Consider the following 25453-nt stretch of genomic DNA (forward strand, 5'->3'; position numbering starts at 1 on the left):
AAAGATTTTTTTAGTTTTTCAGAGGCAGATTTCAAACGAAGAGTTATGAAAAATCACAGGCAAGATGGCTGCACAACCTACAAATATAGAAAATAACTATTTTTGTTAAAAATGATGATGACCATTGCATGATCTTAGATTAGGATCGCAGTTTTTGCACTTATAATTGTCATTTTGTCTATAACAAATATAAAAAATATAAATTACTTGAAGTTTGCTTGTTACATAAGTTATCCTGAAATAAACTAATGAATGGGTATTTGTTACATAGTATTATGTAAGGGTACTTTGAGTGCTTGTGTGTTAATTTGTATGTAGGCGGATGTATGTGGATGTCTGAAATATATATTCTACGGGTATTTTATTTATTTATTTATTTTACTCTTGATGGAGGGGTGTGTGCTGTGTTGTGTTGTTTATAGTGTTGTACTTGTGTGCCTATATGTACCTGTTTCTTTGAAAAAAAAACAATAAAAATATATTTACAAAAAAAAAAAAAGAAGTTTGCTTGTAGCAGCTTCTGCACGATTTAAGGTGGAACAGAAATATTTAAACAAGAATCTGAAACTGGCAAAATAGCTAACTTCAGCTAACTTCCTTTCACAGAGCAATTAGGGGTGGGCGATCACAAATAACAGTCATGCATTCAATAATTATTTATTTCTTATTATATAAGACATAACGAGTTCTTCAAGGGTTGTCCCATTTTTTAGAGGGAGGATTTTAACCACTTCCCCTAGGAACTGAGTTACACTTGAAAAGAGTAGGGTTAGGGGTATAGATGAGAAATGGGATTGGGCCCAATTGGGCCAATTGGTTGCACCTCTAATGGAACCCTGTTATCAAGCACCTTCAATGCAACCTCTACTGGAGACTGTCCTACTGGAGGGTGGCCTTACCAGTACAGAGACTGGGAGAAGAAGGTTTCTTTACAGGTGAGAAACCAAGTGCCAAAATCCCAAAGTGGATTCATTTAGAAATTATTTATGTTCATTAACATATTTGCTCATTGTTTAATTTTTTTTACATTTTATTTATTCACCCTGTTCTTCAAACGGTTAACAATGGTTTATTAAGTAAAGCCACAGAAAAAGCATTTTTAGTTCAGTTAAAAAAGTATTCTTTTTTCTATACATCAATATATAAATCTTCACTGTCCTATAAAAAACACTTATTTCCATTTTTGACGATTTTTAGTTCGCTACATAATTTGAATAGACAAACTGTCTCTTACACTGTGACAAAATGTCTTGATGAACGGACCAATAGAAACTCTTCAAAATGACCTGAAATAAACTCTTTTTACATTGACTTCCATTAAAAGGTTTTTTTTCTCTCCTGTAAAGTTGTTGTTTTGGAGATAAGTGGTTTTTTTTTTCATTAGACAGCGAGGAAATACACGTTTAGGATGTAAAAAAAAAATTTACATAAAGATTATTTCAATATCCAGTTTAAAGGTTCTTCACCCTTTTTCAGCTCTTTATGGAGCCAAAATGCTTCCATAATCTATTGTATGGCATCATCATCGATTATTTTTAGGAGTGCAGGTTCAGGAAGCAGCAAATTCTTCTTTATTTCGTCCACTTCCAAGACAGAGCAGTGATGTGTGTCTGAATCAGGGTCACCCACTGACCTGTATGTACTATGCAAATGGCCTCATTTCACACAATAACGCATCAGTTGTAATTATGCCTGATGAGCACTGAAGAAGTCAAGAAGCGGAGTAGAAATTCCTGTGAAGTGCCTCCCCCACACACACACACACAACATATCACAATAAGCATGCATTACGTTCCAATAAGAGCATGTATATGTACGAGGGTACTGGGGGTGTCCTACCCTGGCAAAAATACAGAATTAGCTTCTTACCACCACTGTATATTTGGTTTGCTTGATTTAGTCAGATCCTTAAATCTTTTTAGGCATGGTGGTCTTTGTGGAGCAGAGCTGGAGGAGAAAGCAGCGCTGGATGAAAGGAAGGGCTGACAGCCCCTCAATCAGCAGGGCTGTTTTAATCCCACCAGTCCTGTTGACTGGCACAAGACTTCTCGTTAAGCTGCTTAATGAATTCCACTACTCCATTCAACCTTTTCCTTCTCCATGCTAGTCAACCGACTCCTACCGTACCCTGCGGATAAACCCGCCGAGATACCGAGCAACTGGGCAAATGGATTCCGTTAAGCGCAGATTACTTGCAGTGTCAATACGCAATGCAAGCGTTAAATATGGCTGTTAACACTGAATCTGTTCACGGTTCACAGTAAATAATCAGTAGTAAATGAACTAGAGCTCATTTTTTGAGGTCTGATGGATGCACTGATAGTAATAGTGAAAATATATGTAGCGCTGGTTTTAAAATACCATTGTACATTTCATGATTTAGAGCACGCGTATCCTTAATCGGACATCTTCAGGCCAGAATGTCAGTTTTTCTTAGACATCAGTAGGGCTGTGTATTGGCAAGATCTTGGTTTTACAATTCAATGTATTGCAAATATATTGAGATCCAGTCAAATTTCAGAATAATGTCATTATGTTAAAAACAAAAAACTGAATTTTACTTCTTATGCAATCAGAACAGTGGAATCTAACAACAGGTTATAGCACTGTTATCTAATGAACCAAAATGAACCAATGTCTGACACCAATCTTTTCAATCTAAACTAATAATTTATACATAAACAGTTTTTTTTTTATTAAATACTGATACAGTATTGCCTAAAATATATCATGATACTTCCACATATCAATATGTTTTTTTACACCACTAGAAACAAAAAACATTTCAGGTCTCGAGAAAACTGGAATTATATCACAACCCTTCTCTATTCACATACTTCAAGCCATTTTAAAATGCCAGTTTCAATCAACCTCTGGTGAAGTGGCTCCAAAAAAAACTAAGCTATTTGACCTCACATCATTTCAGTTTGCGATATATCATTGATATGTGACGTAATTTTTTTTTAAAGAATGTATTTTTGTTTTAATGCATTTGTTTCTGTAAAATTATGTGTAGCATAATTGTGTTTTACCCAGACATTGTAACAGCATCAGAACTAATTTATTATGTTCTAATTTATGGATTTTTTTTGGCTATTGTACAACCTTGGAATAATGCCACACTTGGAAGAGTTGCAGACAGTGAATGTGTGTTAAAGAGACGTGTGTGTGTATGTGTGTGTGTGTGTGTGTGTGCTGAACTTTGCATTTTGTTGTGTGTTGTTTAATACTGGTAGCCAATACACCAAAAATACATAATTTATATTATTTGCTTATTTAGGATTATTTTGTCACTGTCCAATGAAAATCACATATCTCCAAAACAGCCACTTTACTGGAGAGAGAAAAAACTTTGTAAATTTTCAATGGAAGTCAATGTAAAAAGAGTTTATTTCAAGAAATTTTGGCGCAGTGTAAGGGACAATTTGTCTGTTCAAATTATGTAGTCAACTAAAAATCGACAAAAATGGAGATAAGTGTTTTTCATAGGAGAGCGACTTTTGCTTATATTATTATTATGAATTGTTAAACTGGTTTATTTAGCATACCTTGTAAAGTTCAATTTAGTTCCTTTGTAGGTACTATGAACGTGATCTTTCACACTGATGAGAACTACAGTAATACAGTTATGAGAGTCAAAATCTGAAGTGTGGGCTTACAATACATACATGGCAACTTTTTAGAAATTGATGTTATAGTAAATGTCCACATATGCAACCTTAAGATTGACTTGATGGATATTTTTTTTATTTAGAATTATTTTAGTTCTGTTTTGTAACTCTGTTTAGTTACATAATGTTATTATTTTTGTACTTTATATTTTTTTGCGTAATATTTGTTATTTTATTCCTCCTGTGGCTCTCCTGTGTCTACATTGTAAATGAAGGTCCCTGTCAATATAAACCTGAGTTTAATAAAAATGTTAAAATATGATAATCACAACAAGGCAGTCCTGTGAATAGTGCAGCTCTACAACCTACTCTAATGTGTACCATGAGGCTAGTTCCTCTCACAGGCACAGTCAACTGCAGAACAGAAGCCATAATGTGACCCAATGACTGCCGCTCTCAACACAGTAGTTTAATGTTGTGCCTGTATTTGCAGGTAATCTGGCCAGTCGATAGCCGCCTGCATCCCTTCCCCCATGAGGCAGGTGCTTCTGTGGCCTTGAGAGAAGAGTTCAATGTCCTTGACCATCAATCAGTGGCCTATTGTTTCCTGTGCTGCCCCCAGAGAAAAGCAAAAACAAAAAATAAGAAGAAGAAGAAGAAAGAAAAAAAAAAAAGACTAAACCTCGATCCAGTCCGAGGCGAACTGGAGTAAAACCTGCATCCACAGTACTCCATTCCATTTGACAGATGTACACCTTTTAAATCTTCTCTCCGGCATTCTGTACTCTGAGGAAGTGCACCAAGCATCTCTGGAGATCCAATCCTGAGCCTCATAATGGAACAAACATGGAGGAAAGCTGTTATTTCTTGGCTTTACTTTAACCTGAGCCCCGAGAAGGCCTCCATTATTGCTAAGTGCACTTCATAAAGCAAAAACACGTCAAAGGCACCTGCAATTTTTAGTTTTTTCCTTTTCTGCCTCTGTATTGTCAGTGTTGAGAATAGGTTTTATCAATGCAGCATCAACACGGCTACATATACCATTTACAAATCAGCTGAGTAAATGGGAAGTAAGGAAACATTCACACAGCAGGTGAAAGTGACCCAAATTCGATATTTATTGTTTGTTTACTTTAGGATGTTCACAAAATCTTTTTAATTTGACCCTTATCTCACAGTCTGAGCAGTTTGCGCTGTGTAACTGATGCGCATGTGTAAAAGAACAGCACTTCACATGATGTTTCGGTTTCATCTTTTGCCAGAGTCATATAAAACATGAAGTTCAGGCTCACAGCTGGTTTATTATTACTAAGAATCTGCTCAAGTTTGCTGTAAAAGGGGAACATTATGGCATAATGTGCCATAACTGGCACTTCTTTAGTTTGTGTTCTTTCTAGGTGTATCAACATTAAAGCATTAACGCACGCAATTAATTCTGAATCAGTCACACATTATTATTTTTTTAACGTAAATTAAGTACGCCACCAAGTTTGACCCCAACTTCAGCCGCAATCTGCCCCGCCCTGCGTTTGGGACCAGACCGGACAGAGAAATCAAGAACTCTGGAGCAGTTCGTCTGTGGTGAGAACATGAAAGTTTTTTTTGTTTGTTTGTTTTTTTGAAACACTGAGTGATTCTGATATGAGTCTTCTAATATTATTGGTACAGAGAGACATTACCTTCTTATAAAAGCAGAAAAATATCTGCTTTTTCCTCCATTTCCTTGATGTAAACATTTCAGAACTGGAATTGGAGCATTGCCACAAATTGGATATATTTTAGATTTAAATACTAAACACTGAAGAATTGAAAATGTCAGTTTCTAAGTGTTTTGAGCCATTAACACAGACACACAACTGACATATCAGTTTTTTTTCAATGCGTTTCCTTTATTTTCATGATTATTTACATTGTAGGCATCAAAACTATGAATGAACACATGTGAAGTTATGTACTTAACAAAAAAGGTAAAATAACTAAAAAAAAAAAATAATAATAATAAAAAAAATAATATATATATATATATATACACACATATATATTCTAGTTTCTCCAAAATAGCCACCCTTTGCTCTGATTACTGCTTTGCACACTCTTGGCATCATTCTCTCAATGAGCTTCAAGAGGTGGTCACCTGAAATGGTTTTCCAACAGTCTTGAAGGAAGGAGTTCCCAGAGGTGTTTAGCACTTGTTGGCCACTTTGCCTTCTTCACTCTGTGGTCCAGCTCACCCCAAACCATCTGGATTGGGTTCAGGTCCGGTGACTGTGGAGGCCAGGTGTTTTTTTGTTAAGTACATAAAACTCATTGATAGTTTTGATGCCTTCAGTGAGAATCTACAATGTAAATAATCATGAAAAGTAAAAAAAAAACGCATTGAATGAGAAGGTGTGTCCAAACTTTCGGCCTGTACTATGAAATAAAAAAAATCAGATCAGATCAGAATTGGGCCACTTTAACCTGCTGTGTGAATGTAGCCTAATAGATGGAAGCACATTCCCAGCACCACTGAATTCCCAGAAACTGACACTTGCCAGTAATGTTTTTGTGTATAGATTTTTTTTCATTCAATAGCTTCAACCAGCCTGTCTGTTACACAGTGTGTGTGTGTGTGTTTATGTGTTTGTGTGTGTGTGTGAACGTTTCTGTGCTTCGTGGAATGTTTTCTTCGGGTTCACTCAGTGGGAGACAGCCCAAGGCCACGTGGATTCAGCTGGCCAAAAGAATCTGATGCTTCATACAGTTGGTTTCACTGTGGCAGGGTTTAATCTGGCACGCTGGTTGTGCAGTCGACTCATTGGTATTTCTGACTGGCCTTGTTGTTCACTTTGTAGCTATCACAGCAGGGCTGCCCGAAGACAATTACACCAGCCAATGGAAATGCTGGAGGAAAGCAGCAGACACCTTTCACTTCAGCAGATGTCAACAAGCTTTTCAGTGGCATCGAGTGTTTGTTTTCCAGCTCCTCGAAAAACACAGCTAAACACTGTCGCAAGATAATGCCGGGATAAACAGAGGCATTACTTTCTCGTGTTACTCCTAATTTAATCCTGAGGGAAGAAACTTAACTAACAAACAAACAAACAAACCAGGAGAAAACATTGTGTTTGTTGTTTTCTGTAATCAAATCGACCCAATCAGGCATTGATTGATCATTACAGCAGTGTAATTCAGTAGTAACAGTCTGATGTATCATTCAGTATCATTTAGCTTTAGAAAATATATACTGGGAATGGTAATACTTAGCCCATAAGAGCCCAGACCCACTACTGAATATTGTTACCAAGTTCTAAATTCAGTGAGCAGCTCATTTTGTGTTTTTTCTTATTGAAGGCACATGACTGTACATATATTAAGGCTAAAATCTTGATGTAACACAAATGACACAACAATTTCATAACCAGTATTTTTTATTTGGTTGTAGAAATCATGGCAGAACTAGTTATAGGAAATGTAAAACCTTTTAAATTAAAGCATTTGAATTATTAACCATGTAGAAGATACAACACACTTTTAAAAGGAGCTGGTTTTATCTCAAGCACTAACCCAGCACGCCCATATTCTGTAAATAAGACCAGATAACCAAACACACATTCACACACTGTCCTGTAATGATGCTCTCAGGATGTTTCGCGTATGTCACTTAGGGACTTGATGAGTTAAAATGGTGGATAGAATTCTGTAGTGAACTTTATACATCTTTTAAAGGGTCTTTGAGACATATGGGTTAGAACACTGCTTTAATGCCAGAACTGCACGGTAATGGCACTCTGGCTGAAGCTCTTGTATATGTATTACTCCACAACAATTAGAGCACATTTCTGTTACCGCTGATTAATGTTAAATTTTAAGATGAAAATGGCAAAACAATTCAATGTACAAACAAATATTTATGGGCGTGGTAGTGGGGGAAAAAAGTGGACCTGACTACCCAGGGCCTGAGTAGGGAGAGGGGCCCATTAAAATACTTTTTTTTTTTTTCTTCACTCATGTTACTTGTATACTGGCATGGATAGGGGCCCACTGACACTGAGAGTGTACAGGGCCCAGAATCTGCTGCTACACCCCTGCAAATACTTGTTCCATTCCAGTCAATCAGTCACCCCACTGCCAACACATGATTAATCAAAGACCTGTTCATAATTTCCTAAACATTAGGGTTACAAGCAATGGACAAAATACAAGGAAATGTTTTGTATTTAAAAAAATAAATAACTTCATGACTACACAAACTGCCAAAGGTGTTATTAATATAATATTGGAACTTATTTTTGTATAAAGCTATATTTCTTTTCATATTCTCTTGCTCTGTATGATTTAAATGATCTGTTCTCCCCTAAACGGTGCAGGAAATCATGCTTCCTCTTTTTGGCTGCAACTAATGACTATTTTAGTGGATCTGTCAGTTATTTTTTTTAATAAGTCGATTAATTATTCTCTTACTTCTGCAATGCCCTCTATTTCTGTTTTCTGCAGGTACAGCTTCTATTCCTAGCTTTCTCTATTGCATCAAAACCATCAAGCCGCCGGCACTCAGAGGGAGCAAAATTGGCCCTGCTCCCTCCGGGTGGGTAGATGGCGCTCTCTCCCCACATTACTAAAGGGTGATGTCCACAGCACGGGGCGTCTGTGAGCTGATGTATCAGAACAGAGCCACTGCGCTTTCCTCCAAGCTCGAAAAGAAGCGGTGGATGACTTCACATGTATCGCAGGAAGCATGTGTTAGTCTACACCCTCCTGGTGTGTTGGGGCATCACTAGTGATAGGGGGAGTCCTAATGAGTGGGTTGGCTAATTGGCTGTGTAAATTGGGGAGAAAATGGGAAAAATTTGAAATAAAATTATAAAAAAACAAAAAACAGAAATAGCTGGGATTTAATTTCCTTTTGAATAATTAAAAGATATGTTTTTTTATTTTGACAGTGTTTATTTTAAAAAGTACTAAGTCATACCTGGTTTATCTTACTGCAGACATCCATCCATCCATCCATCCATCAATCCTTCAATCCATCCATCCATCCATCCGAACCGTGTATAATGCATCGAATTGTTATAACAGTGAATTTTGTGTACCATTACACCCCTACTTTCAGAAGACGAAGATCAATACACCAGCGCAAATACCATGTTATATCATGTTATAACCTTAGATGTATTATTGTAAATATACCACAGTTCATTTCAGTTATGGCTGTGTATTATTAGATTGTAAGATGAAGAGGACAGAAAGAATTATTAGTTTGTTTGTCTGTAATCGAATCGACCCAAACGAGTATTGATTGATCATTACAGCAGTGCTCTCAGCATCCCCTTTCCCAAGACATACTGCCTGCAGCCAAGTGCCTTGATTAAGCTGTAAAGGCCTAAAAAACATGATTATGCTCTCAAAAAAAAAAAAAGAGCCCAAATGAAAGACACACGGGCTGGGCCAAACGCAGTGAAGACTGATATCAGAAGCAGATTTTGTTTAGCTGCCTTTGTACTTCCTCTCTACATCCCTGGAGGCAGGTCAGCCGTGGGTGCGATGGAAAGCATCTCTACAGCGTGGTTAAAGTGACCTGCATCAGCCATCGCTGCCACATTCTGACTGTTGCCATCTCCTGCCCTCACCCGTATCTAAGCCTCGGCAGCTCCGTGTTCAGCTCTTACAGGATTTACATAACCATTACACGGATAGTCAACGGACAGCATCTGCTAAAGCTGAAAAGAAGAGAAAAAAACAAAACAAAAAACACAAGACTCGTGACTGTCTAAATACACAGCCATGAGATTTATCCCACGCTTATGCTAAGATGATAAAAGACCAAATGTAAAAGCATAGGGAAAATACTGTTTACAATACAGTCCTTCTGTATTTGCATTTAGTTATATCTTGTATTTTTTGTAATTTGTACCAATTATTTTGGTTTTTATTATTGGCTGTTATGTTTTATGATCAAGTTTCGCTCTGCAACCCTGCACTGATCAACATCAACACACCCAGAATCTGTTTTTATATTAGCCATGGCTCTATAGTATGTGCCCATGACATTTTTATATTCATAAATAAGTACCTATTAAACTAGCTATAGCTCACATTAATTCTCTGTCCTGTTTTTTTTTTTTGTTATCTGTTATTTGTTTGTTGTTTGTTATTTGATTGTACTGAGCGGGTCAACCCGAGTAGGATGGGTTCCTCGGACTGAGTCTTGGTTCCTTCCAAGGTTTCTTCCTCTTAAAGGGAGTTTTTCCTTAACACCGTATCACCATAAAATTGGCATCTCTGTGGTGCTGCTCATAAGAGGCGTGGACCTGTTTTTCTCTGTAAAGCTGCTTTGTGACAACCTTTGTTGTAAAAAGCACTATATAAAAAAAAAAATTAATTGAATTAAATTTAGTCCAAAAATGTGAAAGGTTTGACATGAAGGGGGCAGTCATTTACTATGCCAGAATGTAATGCATATGAAACAGCTGGCCATTTGTTAATAGACTGTAAAAGAACAGAAGAAATTTGTGAAGCTTTTAAAAATTATGGACTCGAAACAGGTAATATACAGCACTTTTTAATAATAACAAATTGCTGATGCCTATAATACTATTTTTATAGTTCTACCCTATTTTGCACTAGTAGTTCATTCACTAGTTCATTAATCTACTGTTTATGTATCTTTTGCACTGCTAAATTTAAATTATTATATAACTGTGTATTTGCACTTTCTGTATGGCTGACATCAGTTATCCTCACTTTATGCACATCAACTGGTGTTCACTGTCTATTGTTCAACTGCACTACCTCCATTCTACATTACACACACACAAAAGACTGTATTTTTACATTGTACATTCTATTTTTATTTGATTGTATTTATATGTATCTTTATCTTTATATATTTTATTTTGTAACTTTGTGTATTATACCTGCTGCTGGTTGTCTAGAATTTCCCCTCGGGGATCAATAAAGTATATATCTATCTCTCTATCTCTATCTAAATTATGTGATAAAAGAACTCCTTTTTGGTTATGCATTTCTATAATTTGTAAGATGTAAGATGACATCAGAAGGTGTGTTTATATCTAGTGTAAAAAGGGATTAAGCAGTTTATAGTTAAACTGAAGCAAAAACAAAAAATATGAAAGGAAAAAAAATATAAGGAAGACTAACATATCATGGGACTTTTTTTAAATTGTCTATGATGTTTTATGTGTTACGAACATGTATCTTGGTAAGTATCTTTTATGTATAATGATGTGTGAAATGTATTGTACAGTATTTTGATGCTTGTATGTCATATGCAATGTGCTAAATATCTCATTTAAAACTTGTTTACTATAGGTAATTTATGTGTTACTGTGATTAGGGAACATTTTGTTTTTCATAAAGAGTATAGTTGTCCTACAGATTTGTGTTATAGTCATTTATTTACATTTTACTATAGCCAAGTAAATAGATATAGCATTTCAGTATAGATGTGTCATTCACAAAATGTCAGCATGTATTGTTTTTGCCTATATTAAAACAAAAAAACAATAATATTTTACGTAACTAATTGGTATGAGAGCTAGGTTAGGAAAACAAAGAACGGTGGTAATTTTGGATGAAATATACAACTCTATCATGATTTATTGGGAATATGGCTTAACATATCTAGATAAACTTTATAATATTAGTTAATAATGGTTCTATTCTGATGTGGGAGGATTTTTGTTAGGTGAACACACATTTCATGTTGATTAAAAAAAGTGTTTGCTCTGTGTGATCCCAGTTTTCATACATCTAGGCATTGTTTCCTCCACCAGTTTTACATAATGATTTTGGATAACTTTATGCCAACAATTCAAGCAGTTCAGCTTAGTTTGTGGTGGCTTGTGATTATCCATCTTCCTCTTGATTATATTCCAGAGGTTTTCAATTATTTTAAAGTGGTCTCTTTTTTTTCCAGAGCTGTATATGGATCCATGGATTTTGTTATACTGACATAAAATGAACTGGATTAATATAGACAGAAATATAAGTCGAACAATAGCTTGGTTCCCTTTTGGAGTGGTAATATAAGCAGTAAAGTCTATTTAAGGTAATATTCCCTCACCAATCACTACTATCTCACCCCCAGTGCCGGAGGTCAACACTACTAAGTTTTGAAATATCTGTCTATTATACAGAGACGTAACCCAGGGCTCTGAATTCTGTCTGGTTTTGCGGGAACTAAGCTGTTGTGTTGAGCAAAGCAAAGGCATATAGTATCTCAGTATCCTGCAGTAAAGCCATGTTTATTCAGCACTTGCTTATTCCACGCTTTGCTCCGAGGCTAATGTTCACCCGCAGAATACTAAAAATCTATTCAATATGTGTACAAGGGCTCTATAGTCGCCACCTTAGCCAGGAATGATTTTATAAACAATTCTTAACAGTGCAAGGCCAAGGAGTGGTGCTTTAGCACTGTGGTCACGAAGCCCCGGCTGTGAGTTATTAAAAGCTGTCCCCGCCATTGCTTTGAATTCCTCATCAGTTATTAGATCATTAAAGGCGCTGGATTGGCACTAAAGAGCTCGAATCTGTTGTAATATACCAAAGAGGATGCGATCGCACGCGTCTGAGGACAGACTGTTATTTTAATAGTGCTCTTTTTTAGACTTTTCTGCACGCCAGTGACACTATTTATCCTGCTGGTATTTTCACATCAAGCCAAATCTAGCCAAGTTCACAGACTGCGGTGGGCGGCGAGGCTGTTAAATGCAGACAGTCTTACGGAAATGGAATTCGCTTTCTGTGACCGCCCTCGACCAGAAGTTTCAGAGGAAAAACACACACTCACACACACACACTCACACCAAAAAAAAAGAAGAAGAAAAAAAAAAAACAGCCTTTCAAATGTTATCACCATCAAAATCCACTCTATCCTTTCTTCCCCTGCTCTATCCTTTCAGCCACTTTGACACTATCTGTGGGACTTACACAACTGCATAAATACCAAATCCCCGCCAGTGACACGTGCACTTTAGCATGATATGGATGCTGTCAAGCTCCCGCTGCTTGAGGCCAGGAAGTGTTTTATACCTTTGTGTTCCTGCTGTTCTACGTGAGGCTCAAAAAAATTATCGATCGGCCTTACTTGATGATTCCTGACAAATTAGGCCGGGATATTGACCCCTTATACGACCCCCCTCCGGCAGCCGTGACGCAAATTACACCGCCGCTCTGACTGAAATCCATCCAGCTCAAGGAAAAACATTAGGACCGAGCGCTGAGCCACTGGTCTGTGCAGCGGCTTATATATTGGGTTCGAGCTTTCCTCGCCCGGCCAGGCCGAAAGCGCCTCGTTCAAGCTGTCAACCTGCTGCTTCATAATGAATTGAGTTACAGGGGACGCTAGTTTTGCTGATTAGATTAAATTTTTTTGTTTAGAAATCAGCTCTCTGCCCTGCCGAAAGTGACATTTCCTTCTATTGCATTTCACTCATTGCTTTTACACCGCTGCCCTGCCGCTGCACAATGTGTTACTCAATAAGCAGCTTTCACCTGACTGATACCGCACACGTCTGCTATATACAAATCAGCCTCAGACCTGCCAGTGGAAGCTTTGCTGTGTGCGGCTGAGAACATCCGGATCAATCACAGACGCTCTGTGGGTCTGAACATGAGTGAAAGCTTTCATGTGATCCAACAAACAATTCATTCTGATAGATAAATAAATAAACTAAGTTTGATTACACGTTACTTTATTAGTAACATTCACTAGCTGCCGAGAAAATGAACATCCAGTTTTGACAAAACTCACTTTATTGTAAGCTTCATTTCGTTTCACTTGGAGAAACTTGCTCTGTAAGTTTGACTGGTCCCGTGTTGTGACTCTAAGCGTTTCTTCAAATTTGACGTAGTGTTCTTGAAGCACTTTGTCGGAGTGTGCAATGAATCTTAATACTGTCATTTTTAGCTAATAAAAACTAAATAATAGTGCCTGTATTTCTAGCTAGAAAATGCTAATCTCTCTCCTCCCTCCATTGTTTATGTTTGTGTCGCTGTGTGGTGTTACACATGAGTTGTCCTCATGCTGAAAATGTGACTTAATTGTTGCGTAGGCCAGATGTCAATACCCAGAAGAAATATATATATATATATATATATATATATATTACTAAGGAAAATGACAATAAGCAAATGTTTGCTAAGTCATGACTCATCAAATACGAGATTTCAACCTGTTAAACCTGAGTCCCTGCTAAAATTAGACTTATCTGCTCTGAAAGAGGATCACACCACAATGCATGTTTTAAAAGTACTTTTCTGCAGCCCAGCGCAAACACACATTCTCACCAGAGAGGTCTCTAAATCCCAAAACATTACAGACTGACACTGACAAGAAATGGTGTGAACATATTGTTAGAAATGTTTCTCCCTTGCTGCAATAAAGATATAGGAAAATAACTATATGTCCACTGTTGAAAATCTGCCTTTCAAGTAAAACAAAAGATTAAATGTCCAGAAGGGTTTATAAAAAATGGATTCTTTGTTTTATTGAAAATCAATTTTTAACAGCAATTAACAGACTTTTATGAATCCCATATTACACTATAGGCTGAATGCATTGAACGCATTGAAAAATGTTACTTTAATCCTTCCTTAATGTAAAAACAATACCAACACAAAGACTACAGCAGAAGATTGACATTTAGTGCAGCTTAGCTTTTAACACTGTTTAGCTGTCTGTTACTGTCTTGGATGATTTGGCCGCGTTTTAGGAGCCCAAGATAATTTCCTCTCATTTTATGGTCATGTAGAACCATGTTAATCATAAATTGAAATGTAATTACATTTCTTATGTTTTTTTTTCTTCTTTTTCTTCTTCTTCTTCTGGGGAGCAGCCTAATGTTTACTGGAAATTGCCAATACCCTTGTGGATTCAATTCATTTCGTATTCATGCTCAATTTATTCAATATATCAAATGTATTCTAGATATTAAAAAAAAAAAACACACAGAAAGCTATCAGCGATCAACAAACACTCAGTACCCTGTACTTCTTCCCTCTGCTTATTATAGTCCGATCATCCTCATTAGCGCAGTCCTCACTAGCATTTCCAGCATCTAGGTACATCAAATAGCAACTAATTAACATGTCAAAACACAATAAATCTTCCCTCTGATGCATCATTTAGGCTACGTCCTCTCAAGCTGCTCGCGCAAACAACTTCAAATACGCGAAGACAAGAGCAAACAAAACATGAAACATGAAAATAAGAAGTCAAATGGAATCTGGGTGAGCGGTACAAATGGGAACGCTCTAACATTCGCAAAAAACTGCTTCTTCCTCATTTCTGACATTAACCACTCGTACTCTCCATTTGGTGTGAGACTGGTGGCAAATATGCACATTTAGATATAATGAGATCATTAAGCCTGTAAGAGCACATTAACACACTTCCAGCAGATTACTTTGCTTTTACTATTAATACACTCATTTGATGTTTCAGTGCTGCCAATTCTCCGTTTCTTTGGATGCAAAGTTAATAAATCGACACAAACTCGTAGTTATTTTAAACCATGCAGTTTTTTTTTTTTACAGATTCTCTGTAACACATTAGACTGAATGTTAGATACAGTATGTGGGTGGGAAATGAAGCAGCTATAGAAATAAAAATATATATAGAGAGATATTTTGAAATGTACAGTACAGGCCAAAAGTTTGGACACACCATCTTATTCAATGCATTTTCTTTATTTTCATGACTATTTACAATGTAGATTCTCACTGAAGGCATTAAAACTATAATTGAATACATGTGGAGTTTTATTTACTTAACAAAAAATGACCTGGCCTCCACAGTCACTGGACCTGAACCCAATCCAGATGGTTTGGGGTGAGCTGGACCACAGAGTGAAGGCAAAGAGGCAGCAAGTGCTAAACAACTCTGGGAACTCCTTCCTTCAAGAATGTTGGAAAACCATTTCAGGTGGCCACCTCTTGAAGCTCATTGAGAGAATGATGCCAGAGTGTGCAAAGCAGTAATCAGAGTAAAGAGTGGCTATTTTAAAGAAACTAGAATATAAAACATGTTTTCAGCTATTTTACCTTTTTTTGATAAGTACATAACTCTGCATGTGTTCATTCATAGTTTTGATGCCTTCAGTGAGAATCTACAATATAAATTATCATGAAAAAAGGAGAAGGTGCATCCAAACTTTTGGCCTGTACTGTATATAGTAAATAAATTTAAATTTAAATTTAAATAAATAAATAAAGAAACACAAGATGAAACTAAAAAACTAAATGTTTTTTATTGATGAAATTTTAAGACTGCAGGTATACCAGTTTAACACCCAGACTCTTTTCCTGTGATGCCATGCTCTTGTGATGGATGCAGGAATTGGTTCAGCATTGTCTTGCTGAAATGAACGAGAATGAGATATACATTGGATGGAAGCATAAGTACTTTATTCTAAAATAATATTGTAATATACAGCCGACGTGAGGAATCTCATTCTCATACTGTCACCATGGGAGGCTACCATAGTTTTATTGGATCTTGTTGGAACAAACAAACAACGAGCTTGATTGTGGCGCTTCATTAAGAACAGAAAGTTAGTCTTGCACATAACAGTTTTGGGGTTTTGGCCCATTTAACTGCCTTCTTTTTATTTATGCAGCATTTTTCATTTTCATTTGACTAAAGAGACAACAGTGTTTGAGCTTCAAGGTTTGTCATTTTCATTTACGAAACTTTTCTTGATCAACTAAAGGAAAATACATTTTTTTAAATTTTTTATGATTCCTTAAAGCACAGATTATGGGCCCTATTATACACCCTGTGCAAGGCACATCATGATGCTCTTTGCTATCTTACACTCCATGAATAGTCAATTTTCCCACCTTGCACCCGTGCCATTAAAACAGCATCTAAGTTTAGGAAAAAATCCACACAGATGGGTGTGGTGGTCTGGAAGTGAGGTGTGTTTAAGTAAATTTCTGGTGTGTTGCTATTTTGGTGGCAGAAAACACAGGATATTGCGCCACTGACTGAAATGAACCTGGACAACAGTCAGTCAACAGAGTCCATTTCTATAGGTGCTCCATATGTGTTGGAGAGAGCAAACTCAACTTTTAACTCAACAATAAACAGAGTAAAGAATAAATTATATCATTGCTGTTCCCTTAAATGAGCTGCTGGCGTAGCTTCACAGTGTGAAGGCAACGCATAGACTGTGTATAGCTGGACAGAGCATCATCTCTCAAAAGTAAAGCCGCCACAGGTCGGGCGCCCCCTGCTGTTCGGTTGCAGAAAGCTGTGCAACCCCACCCATCCCCATAGGTTTCAATGGCAAAACAGACAACTTTCAATCACATTTTTTTTTTATATACTGTAATTTTACCTCCATTATTTAAATGTAACAGCTAGTGTAACCTCCTCTTATTTTGTCACATTTTTATATCCCCACAGAATTCATGTGGTTAAAAAGGTGTGGTTATTGTAAAAGAGCTGGGGTGGGACCAATGACTGTATGGGTGGGACCATAGACTGCGTGAGCTCTGTGGAGGCAGCCCTCAGGGGCGGGGTTATTTAAATGAGTAGGCTGTCTCTCAACAGTCTTTCTCCCTCCTCTGGTCTCTACTGCGCAGACTCGGGTTTCAGGATCGCCAACATGGCGAAAGATTTTGGCTTCATTTTCATTAAATGAATGGGAACGGCGACACGGCGTCCATCTTTTTTACAGTCTCTGAGGCAACGGCTCAGTATTCTCTGCTGAGACACACAAAGCACTGCACTGTTAAGATAACAATGCGACAAAGTCAGAGCGCAGCTGCCTCTCAAAGTTAATGGCACGTGACACACTGATTATTTCACGCATTTCGAGCTGCACAAGCCGTATTTTTCGGACTCACGATACAAAAAACACACCAACACGCCCTAAATCCAGCTGTGCAATCCGCAATTGACCGGTGCGCTATAGATCGCTAAAATAGGGACCTAAACGTTAAAAAGGCAAATGGTATGTAGACTTGAGACACACATACACTAGATTACCAATCAGCCTAAATGCCATGGCTCTTGTTTCATTGGATTGCGATTGCACTCGGCCTCCACTCCCCGAAACAGAAAGTCTCTGAGCTGAGCAGTTTCTCTTCTATTTTAGCCAGAGTCACGGAAATGACACTTTCATCTCAGTTCTCAGTGAGACCTGCTATTCATCTGCAGAATAAACCCACATCAATCACCCAAATGTCAACAAACAAAAGCAAAGGACAGACTATCAAAAACTAATCTCATGGAAGACATGTACAAGCGATAGAAATAAAGAACCCAGGGAGTAAATATATCTCTGTAAAGAAAGGTGGGGGAAAAAAAAAGAAAAAGAAAAAAAGAAAATAAATGCTTGGCAGCCGGCACTGCGAGCGCGCTCTGACAGGAGAAGTCAAGGTTTTAATATTCCTGCGTTTCACTCTGGGGGAAGCCGTGTGAACGTAGGGCGCCGAGGTAACGCGGTAACGCTCAGAAGGTTCCGCGACAGTACAACATTATAAAAATGAGAGCAAAGCAAACACACTAATCCTCTTTTCTCAAAGCAGCTCAGACAAAAGTGCCTGCCAGTCTTCCGCATACAAATTGGCATCCTCAGCGCGTTCGGGATGTAAGATGGGACTTATTAAACTGGATTGATTGTTTTATTGTCTTAATTCTAATGGGACTCTAAACTGTGTGTTTAGGAGTTTGCGGCAGGTTTGGCCTTGGGGTGCACGCCCTCAGATCACGAGCCACAGGCACTGCGCTGACCTCCTTAATCTTTCCCACACACAGAGAGAGAGAGAGAGAGAGAGAGAGAGAGAAAGCAAATGGAAGCTCAGAGAAGCTTTGTGAAGGTCTATACATCATCTACCCAACATCAGAGGCATTTACGCGTCGGAAAAATGTTCGGCCTCTGGGACGGTCCCCCCTGGGCATGCTTCTTAATTTGAAGTCAAAAATACATTTACAGCATGAGAGGAGGTAAGACCTGGGATGTGTGATTAAAGAGATGATTAGAGATTCTATCCATCCTAGGGAAAGAGGGAGAGAGAGAGAGAGAGAGAGAGAGAGAGAGGGAGAGGGAGGGAGAGATAGAGATAGATAGAAAGTGAAAAAGAGATGACTACTGGCTGCGTATCTGAGGGGTAAGAGGAAAAGATCAATAAATCTGATGGTAGAGCTGGAAAATCTGTAAATAACTGCAGGAAAGTACACCAAAACGGGGATCACTCGAAAATACTCCACACAGCACTCCAGCGTTCTGGGCCGCACAGGTCTGTAAGCTGTTAGCAGATACGTAATTTTTCTTGCGTAGCTTTGATGGGAAATTCCACTGATTGTTTGAGTATTGTTACCCCTTTTTTCTGTTGCCCAACTCAAACCATGCTGTGAACTTATTAAATCATGACTTTTCTGTAGCATTTCGTGCCTAATATTCACCCACTTAAATAGGGTGGTCTGGAGTAAAGAATACCAATTTTTGGCATAGCATCATGCTCGAATTGGCTTGAATTGGTAATCCACCTTTACATCGCTGCAGTTTTGACCCCTCCCCTTTTCATAGAATATATACACTTTCCAAGCAAAAAATTACATAACTGGCATAAGAAGCAGCATTGCCAAATAGCATCACAGTGTGCTCGGAGGAAAGTGCAGCGACTCAGGGCTCCAGCAGCTGATGGCAAGCTGCATGACCAGGATTCGAATCAGCAAATCTCTCAAATATAGTTGCAGTGCTTTAGACTGCTGGGCCACTCTGCAACCCTACGATACACATCTCTAAGTATGTGGTGGATTTTCATTACAGAACGTGCAGCACATTTGAAATAAAAACAATGTAGTATTTTTTTGTAATTTTTAAGAATCTGCCACTTCTAATGCATTTTGTCTATATGTGAAAATATGATGTTACATATTTGGAAAATAACATTTCTTTGAATATTGTGATACAATAAATTTACCATATTGCCCATCTCTATTTCCAGGTGGATCTTGAGCTTGTGAAGTCTTCATTCACCGTGTGAACACTTCATGCCCAGCTTATTGTGCATTCAATCATGTTGATGAGTGTTTTGATGGGAATCTCTGATAGACTTCTGCATTTGATAGAGACATAAAGCATTTCAAGCTTCTAAAAGCTACCTCACACAAAGCAGTTCCATGAAACAATGACAAACACGTTGCCTGATGACTGGCACACTGATTTATGATAGTCCTGTGATAAGTCTTTAGTCTAAAATAAGTTCATATCAGATTGGATTGTACTGATCCTGCAGGTTCATCATATTCACTGCCTTCTCTCCCCATTAATCACTATCTCTATATATATATATTTATTCCTCTCGATATATATATATATATATATATATATATATATATATATATATATATATATATATATATATATATATATATATATTATATATATATACAGCATTTATCCTTCAATAACTGTTCATTGTTCATGTCAGTGTGTTCAGTAACATTTGGTAAAATTGAATTTAATCCTTGTCCAATGAAAAACAAGTATTTACATTTTTGCTGATTTTCAGTTTATGACAAAATTAAAGTTTATGATTAAACAAGCTGTCCTTTAGACTGTGTCAAAATTTCTTGATAAATGGATCAAAAGAATTTCTCCAACATGACCTAAAATTAACTCCATTGATTACATTGACTTTCATTAAAAGTTAAGAACGTTTTTTTCCCTTTTTTCCTTCCAGGTTTTTTTTAAATACTTTAAAAAAAAAACATTTTGTTTCTCATTGGTTATCTTCAATTTATTGTTCTCTCCTAATATTCTTTAGATTCTGCATTATTTTAGTTATGTAGCTTATTTTTTCATACCTGCACTTATTATACATTCCTTAGTTATAGATGCACATATAGATGCTGGTTAAAGGACTCAGAGTGGTCCAGCCAACTAAGGCGCTGCCACTAAGATTGGGAGATCATTGGTTCGAATCCCGTTCATTTAGCTTGCCATCAGCTGCCGAAGCCCCGAGAGAGCACAATTGGCCTTGATCTCTCTGGGTGGGTTGATGGCGCTCTCTCCCCTTATCACTTCTATTGGTGATGTCGATCACTACAAGGCGTCTGTGAGCTGATGTATCAGAACTGAGTCGCTGCGCCTTCCTTCGAGTGCGCTGTGATGCTACTCGGCAATGCTGCATCAGCAGCAGTTCGGCTGACTTCACATACTATATCGAAGGAGGCATGTGCTAGTCTTCACCCTCCTGGTTTTGGGGCATCACCAGTGATAGGGAAAATCCTAATTAGTGGGTTGGGTAGTTGGCCGTGTAAATTGGGGAGAAAATGGGATATAAATTAAATAAATAAATAAATATAGCAGCATCAATTTATTGTTCTCTTCATATTTAAATTCTGCATTATTTTATTTGTGTAGCTTATTGTTCCATACCTGCACTTATTATATGTCCCATACTTTGCACATACAGATGCTGGTTAGATGCTAACTGCTTTTCATTGGCTTGTACTTCTAAATCCAATCTAAAGTCTATTTAAAAGTTTTTTTTTTTTTATGAGTGCACTGTAATGCTGTGCTGAATTTGACAGATCTAAGCACTATATTTCATGCATGAACAGTAGACACTGTATTAATCTTGTATTAGACACTTGTTGGTCCACTGGCGGTCTGGGTCGTAAATACAATGGCTACATTTGTGCCGTGTCACGACCCCTGATTTCCGTTCTGTACAATGAAGCCCTTTCACATATAATCACTGTCAATGGCCGCTAACATCTGAGTTATGCATGGATTTGGAGAAATAGGTGGGATTCCCCTTTAAGAACATGCTAAAAAGACCCCGGTGCTCCACTGGCCCCGAAAAACAGTGACATTTGTGAATGTCATGACCTTTAGTAACCACGTTTTAAAAATTCCAAAGCTTTCATTTGACAGTACAAACAGCAAAACCCCGTCCTGATTGAATAATATTAACAGATGCCTTAATACGGCCTATTATGGGCCGGAGAGAGCGAATGGGATTTGAGCCGCGAGACAGTGAGTGACTGCGAGAGAGAGTGAAGGCAACAGATGAGTGATGGAGGCTAGGACATGTCCAGAGGAGAGCACAGCTTCCCTCCATGGGCGTGAGGGATAATTGGGTGCCGGAATAAGAAACAGGCGAGCCATGCTCTATCGCTAGCGAGTTTATTCCACTCCACAGTTCAGGCTAATGACAGGAAGTCCACCAAACCTAAAGGTAGAGTGCAACAAAATATTTTATTAGCTGTGAGCCGAGAACAATTTGAAGCCTTTTTATACAGAAAAATGCAGCACATTTGACACGTAAATGGGGTACAGGCTCAGGTTGTATATCAGCAGGCAGTAGACTGAGGGCATAATGCCTGGATTTGCATTTGCAGTGGTTGTGAAGCTGAAGCAGTGTAAAACGGAACAGTACATTTGGAGATGTGGTGGATTCGTGTGCTTTATGAAAACAGCTGGGAATATATGGCACACATGCGTCAAAAATCAAGGATGTATGTGTGCTGTTTAAGTAGAATAGTATTATAAAGTAGATACAATAGAGATGCTCTTCTCTCCCTGTTATAAATCCATGCACAAGGTAAACATGCTACATAATAATGCTTTATATATGATTTTTTTTAAATACAGTTTTAGATTGTGATTCTTTAATTTGATCCTTTAAATTTAAAAGTTACTGAAACATCATGAATTTAAAGCAGTATGAAATGGAACAGTGAATCTAGATTATAATTCCAGATTATATTAATACTAAAAGGAAAAAAAAAAAAAAGCCTCGAACCTTTGGTGATTTGGTGTTTGCCTTCGGTGAACAGTCGGGAACATACGGCACACAAGCATTTTCCAAGCTAAAAGTTACAGAATTTATATTAAAAGTCAAAAAATCTTGAGCAATGTTTCAATAGAATAATACAACAGGGTTTTACCAAAGTTACACAGTGCAGTGAGCAGCATGCTGAGCCTCACGTAGCAGAAATAGAGATGCTTTTCTCTCTACTCTCTCTCTACAAATCAGTGTACTGATATAAAAATATACATAAAAATGTGGGAAAATGCTTTAAATGGTTAATATTAAGGATGTAATGCTACTGAAAATTAAAATAAAAATTCAGTTCACACCTTTACTGTAACAAATCTATTTGCACTTGTAGTGGTGTTTTAAAAGCAGTATAAAATGGAACAGTGAACAAAAACATACAAAAATGCCTTGGACTTTTAAATATTTAACATGTGATTTCTGAGAATTGTTGGGAACATGCATTTTCCAAACTAAAAGTAACAGAAATGGCATTAAACGTCATACATGCCTGTGTACAGGGTTTTGCCAAAGTTACAGAGGGCAGTAAACAGCATTCTGAGCCTGAAGTAGACATAAGAGAGATGATATTCTCTCTCCTTATTACAAATCAATGCACAAGGAGCACAATGCTACATGTGGTGCTACAGTAATTCACCCTTACCATAACACCTCTATTTGCATTTGTAGTGGTGGCTATGAAGCTAAAACAGTATGAAATAGATCAGTGAACCACCTAGAACAGGGGTCGGCAATAGGCGGCCCGTGGGCCAGATGTAGCCCGCAAGCATGAAACATCCTGCCGTGAGGTTGCTTTAATTATAATGAACAATAATAAAAAAATAATAATAAAATGCTTCTCTGGCGAGCTTTTGTTTACATCCCTACCCTGTCTCTCTGTTGCGCTCGGCGTGAGTTTAGTTTATTTATTTATTTTTTACTTTTTTTGGGTTTACCTGCTTTGAGATCAACTGTTCTGCAATTGGGTTCAACAACCCTCTGGGCTGGAGAGCTACTAGTCTCTAGCACTCCGTCCCATTACACTTCATTTTCCAAAATAGCTTTTTTTTTGTGGCTTGCCACGTAATGGCTTGAAAAATAAATAACCTAACTAGAATATAAATAACTTAACTGGAATATAAATAACTTAATTGCCGACCCCTGATCTAGAACCTCAATTTTAAAATATATGTATTGATGACAAATTCAATATTTGATACAAAAAAAGAACTTTTAGTGATTTGGCATTGTGCTTTCTTAGGCTGTAACATACAAAATTGACATTAAAAGTCAAGGATATATGTGTAAAGTTTTTCTAAAAAGTTTTTGTAGTACAAAATTACAGGGTTTTACCAAAGTTACACAGTGCAGTGAGCAGCATGTTCACCCTGAAGTGGCAACATTAGAGATGCTCTTCTCTCTCCTCATTACAGATCAATGCACAAGGTTGCAAAAAATGCTGCACAATACTGCCTTTAATGTAATGTTACCAAAAAAGTCATAATTCAGCTCACACATTTACAGTCATTATGCCTTTATTTGCATTTGCAGTCGTGGTTTTAAAGCAGTATGACACAGAACTGTGTGAAACACCTAGAATTTTACATTAGATTTACTAATAGAATTAATCATTTTTGACAAAAAAGAAAAAAGCCTTGAACCTTTGGTGAATTAACGTGTGCTTTCCGAGGACAGCCGGGAACAAAAGTAACAACAGGGTAATATACAACCATAAAAGTCCCTCGTACTGAAGCGCGGCGACTCCCGATCCTCTGAAGATGTAAATTGGTAGATAAAAGATTCTCTTGTAAGTAAAAGCCCTGAGGTTGGGAGGCCATTAGGGACACACAGAGACAACAAGGACCTTGTTGGCATGACAACCCAACCCCAAAGTCTGAATGTGAGTCTAATCTCTTAGCTGCCAGTTGTCTGTCTAAGAGAGCCTTATGAACACAAGGAGAGGCTTCATTCAAAAGGTTTAGAGGAGCAGCCAGTCACCCTTCTCGCAACCAAATCGTCCCAATTAAAACGTCAATTAATAGATCCACCATCGATCCACAAAGCTTCTATCAGTAAGTACGAGGCAGGCTTATACTCCCAGGCTAAAAGCCTCAGATAAGTGATTCTTGGAAAAGGCAGGAAAAACATAAAGGGGGGCTCGCCAGCTGCTGTTACTTGGCCGGCATGACAGCAGTATTCATGAATCTGCAGATGCCATTAAATAGCATATAAAGCATTATTACAGAGCACTCGATGTCCTCTGTCAGGTCATATCAACCACGCAATACGTTATCTCCCTATTCTCACCTACGTCTGAGCGGAGCAGGCTGGAAATTATGAATTCTACTTCGTAGCTCTTTGAAAGATAGCAACTGCCCTCCCAGCCATTAGTTTGCCTCTCCAGTTTGAGCTGAAAGTACATCATTTCCTCTTTTAACTCATCCATATGAAACAGCTCTGCAAACCAACTTACTAATGATATTCCCTCTTTTCACAAACCATTTAAAGACAATCTCATTTGCATTTGAAATTCGTTGGCTATCATTTCGCACATTTGCATTCTCGTACTGTATCGCCTTGTATCGTGTGGAGAGTGTGAAGAAGGAATAAAAAAAAAAAAAAAAAAAAAAAAAAAAAAGGAAAACCTCTGCCGCCACGCAACGGCACCGAGACCAGTCGCTTTGATCATGTAGTCAAGTAATATAAATAATTACGTATATTTATATAGACAGAGTGTGAGAGAGGTAATGCTGGAGATGGGATTTGAAATGGGACTGACAAGATAAAAGTGTTGCCGAGATCAAGAGCTGAGATGAGAGGAGGGAGGAGGGAATTAGCAGATAAGAGAAGCAAGAGACAGGATCCTGTCAAAACAAAGAGCGATCCGCGCAACTTCGCCGCAGCCGCCTGCAAGAGGCGCGCGCCGGTGTCGCTAACGTTCAGCTCTGTTGACATCAAGCTATGGCAGGTAACACGGGAGAGAAAGGACAATATTTGGACCACCTTCTATACCGAGATTTATGATGCAGGTGCAGCCAGAGCTGGGTATGAATCAAACG

General features: G+C 37.8%; 1 protein-coding gene across 3 annotated transcripts in view; it reads right to left on the reverse strand.

Annotated features, from left to right (window-relative positions):
- The window catches only part of negr1 (neuronal growth regulator 1), a 264347-nt gene that overhangs the window by 15720 nt on the left and 223174 nt on the right, over positions 1–25453 (reverse strand). The gene's annotated exons all lie outside the window — the stretch shown is intronic.

Source organism: Astyanax mexicanus, chromosome 5, assembly GCF_023375975.1.
Source record: "Astyanax mexicanus isolate ESR-SI-001 chromosome 5, AstMex3_surface, whole genome shotgun sequence".
Classification (NCBI taxonomy): domain Eukaryota; kingdom Metazoa; phylum Chordata; class Actinopteri; order Characiformes; family Acestrorhamphidae; genus Astyanax; species Astyanax mexicanus.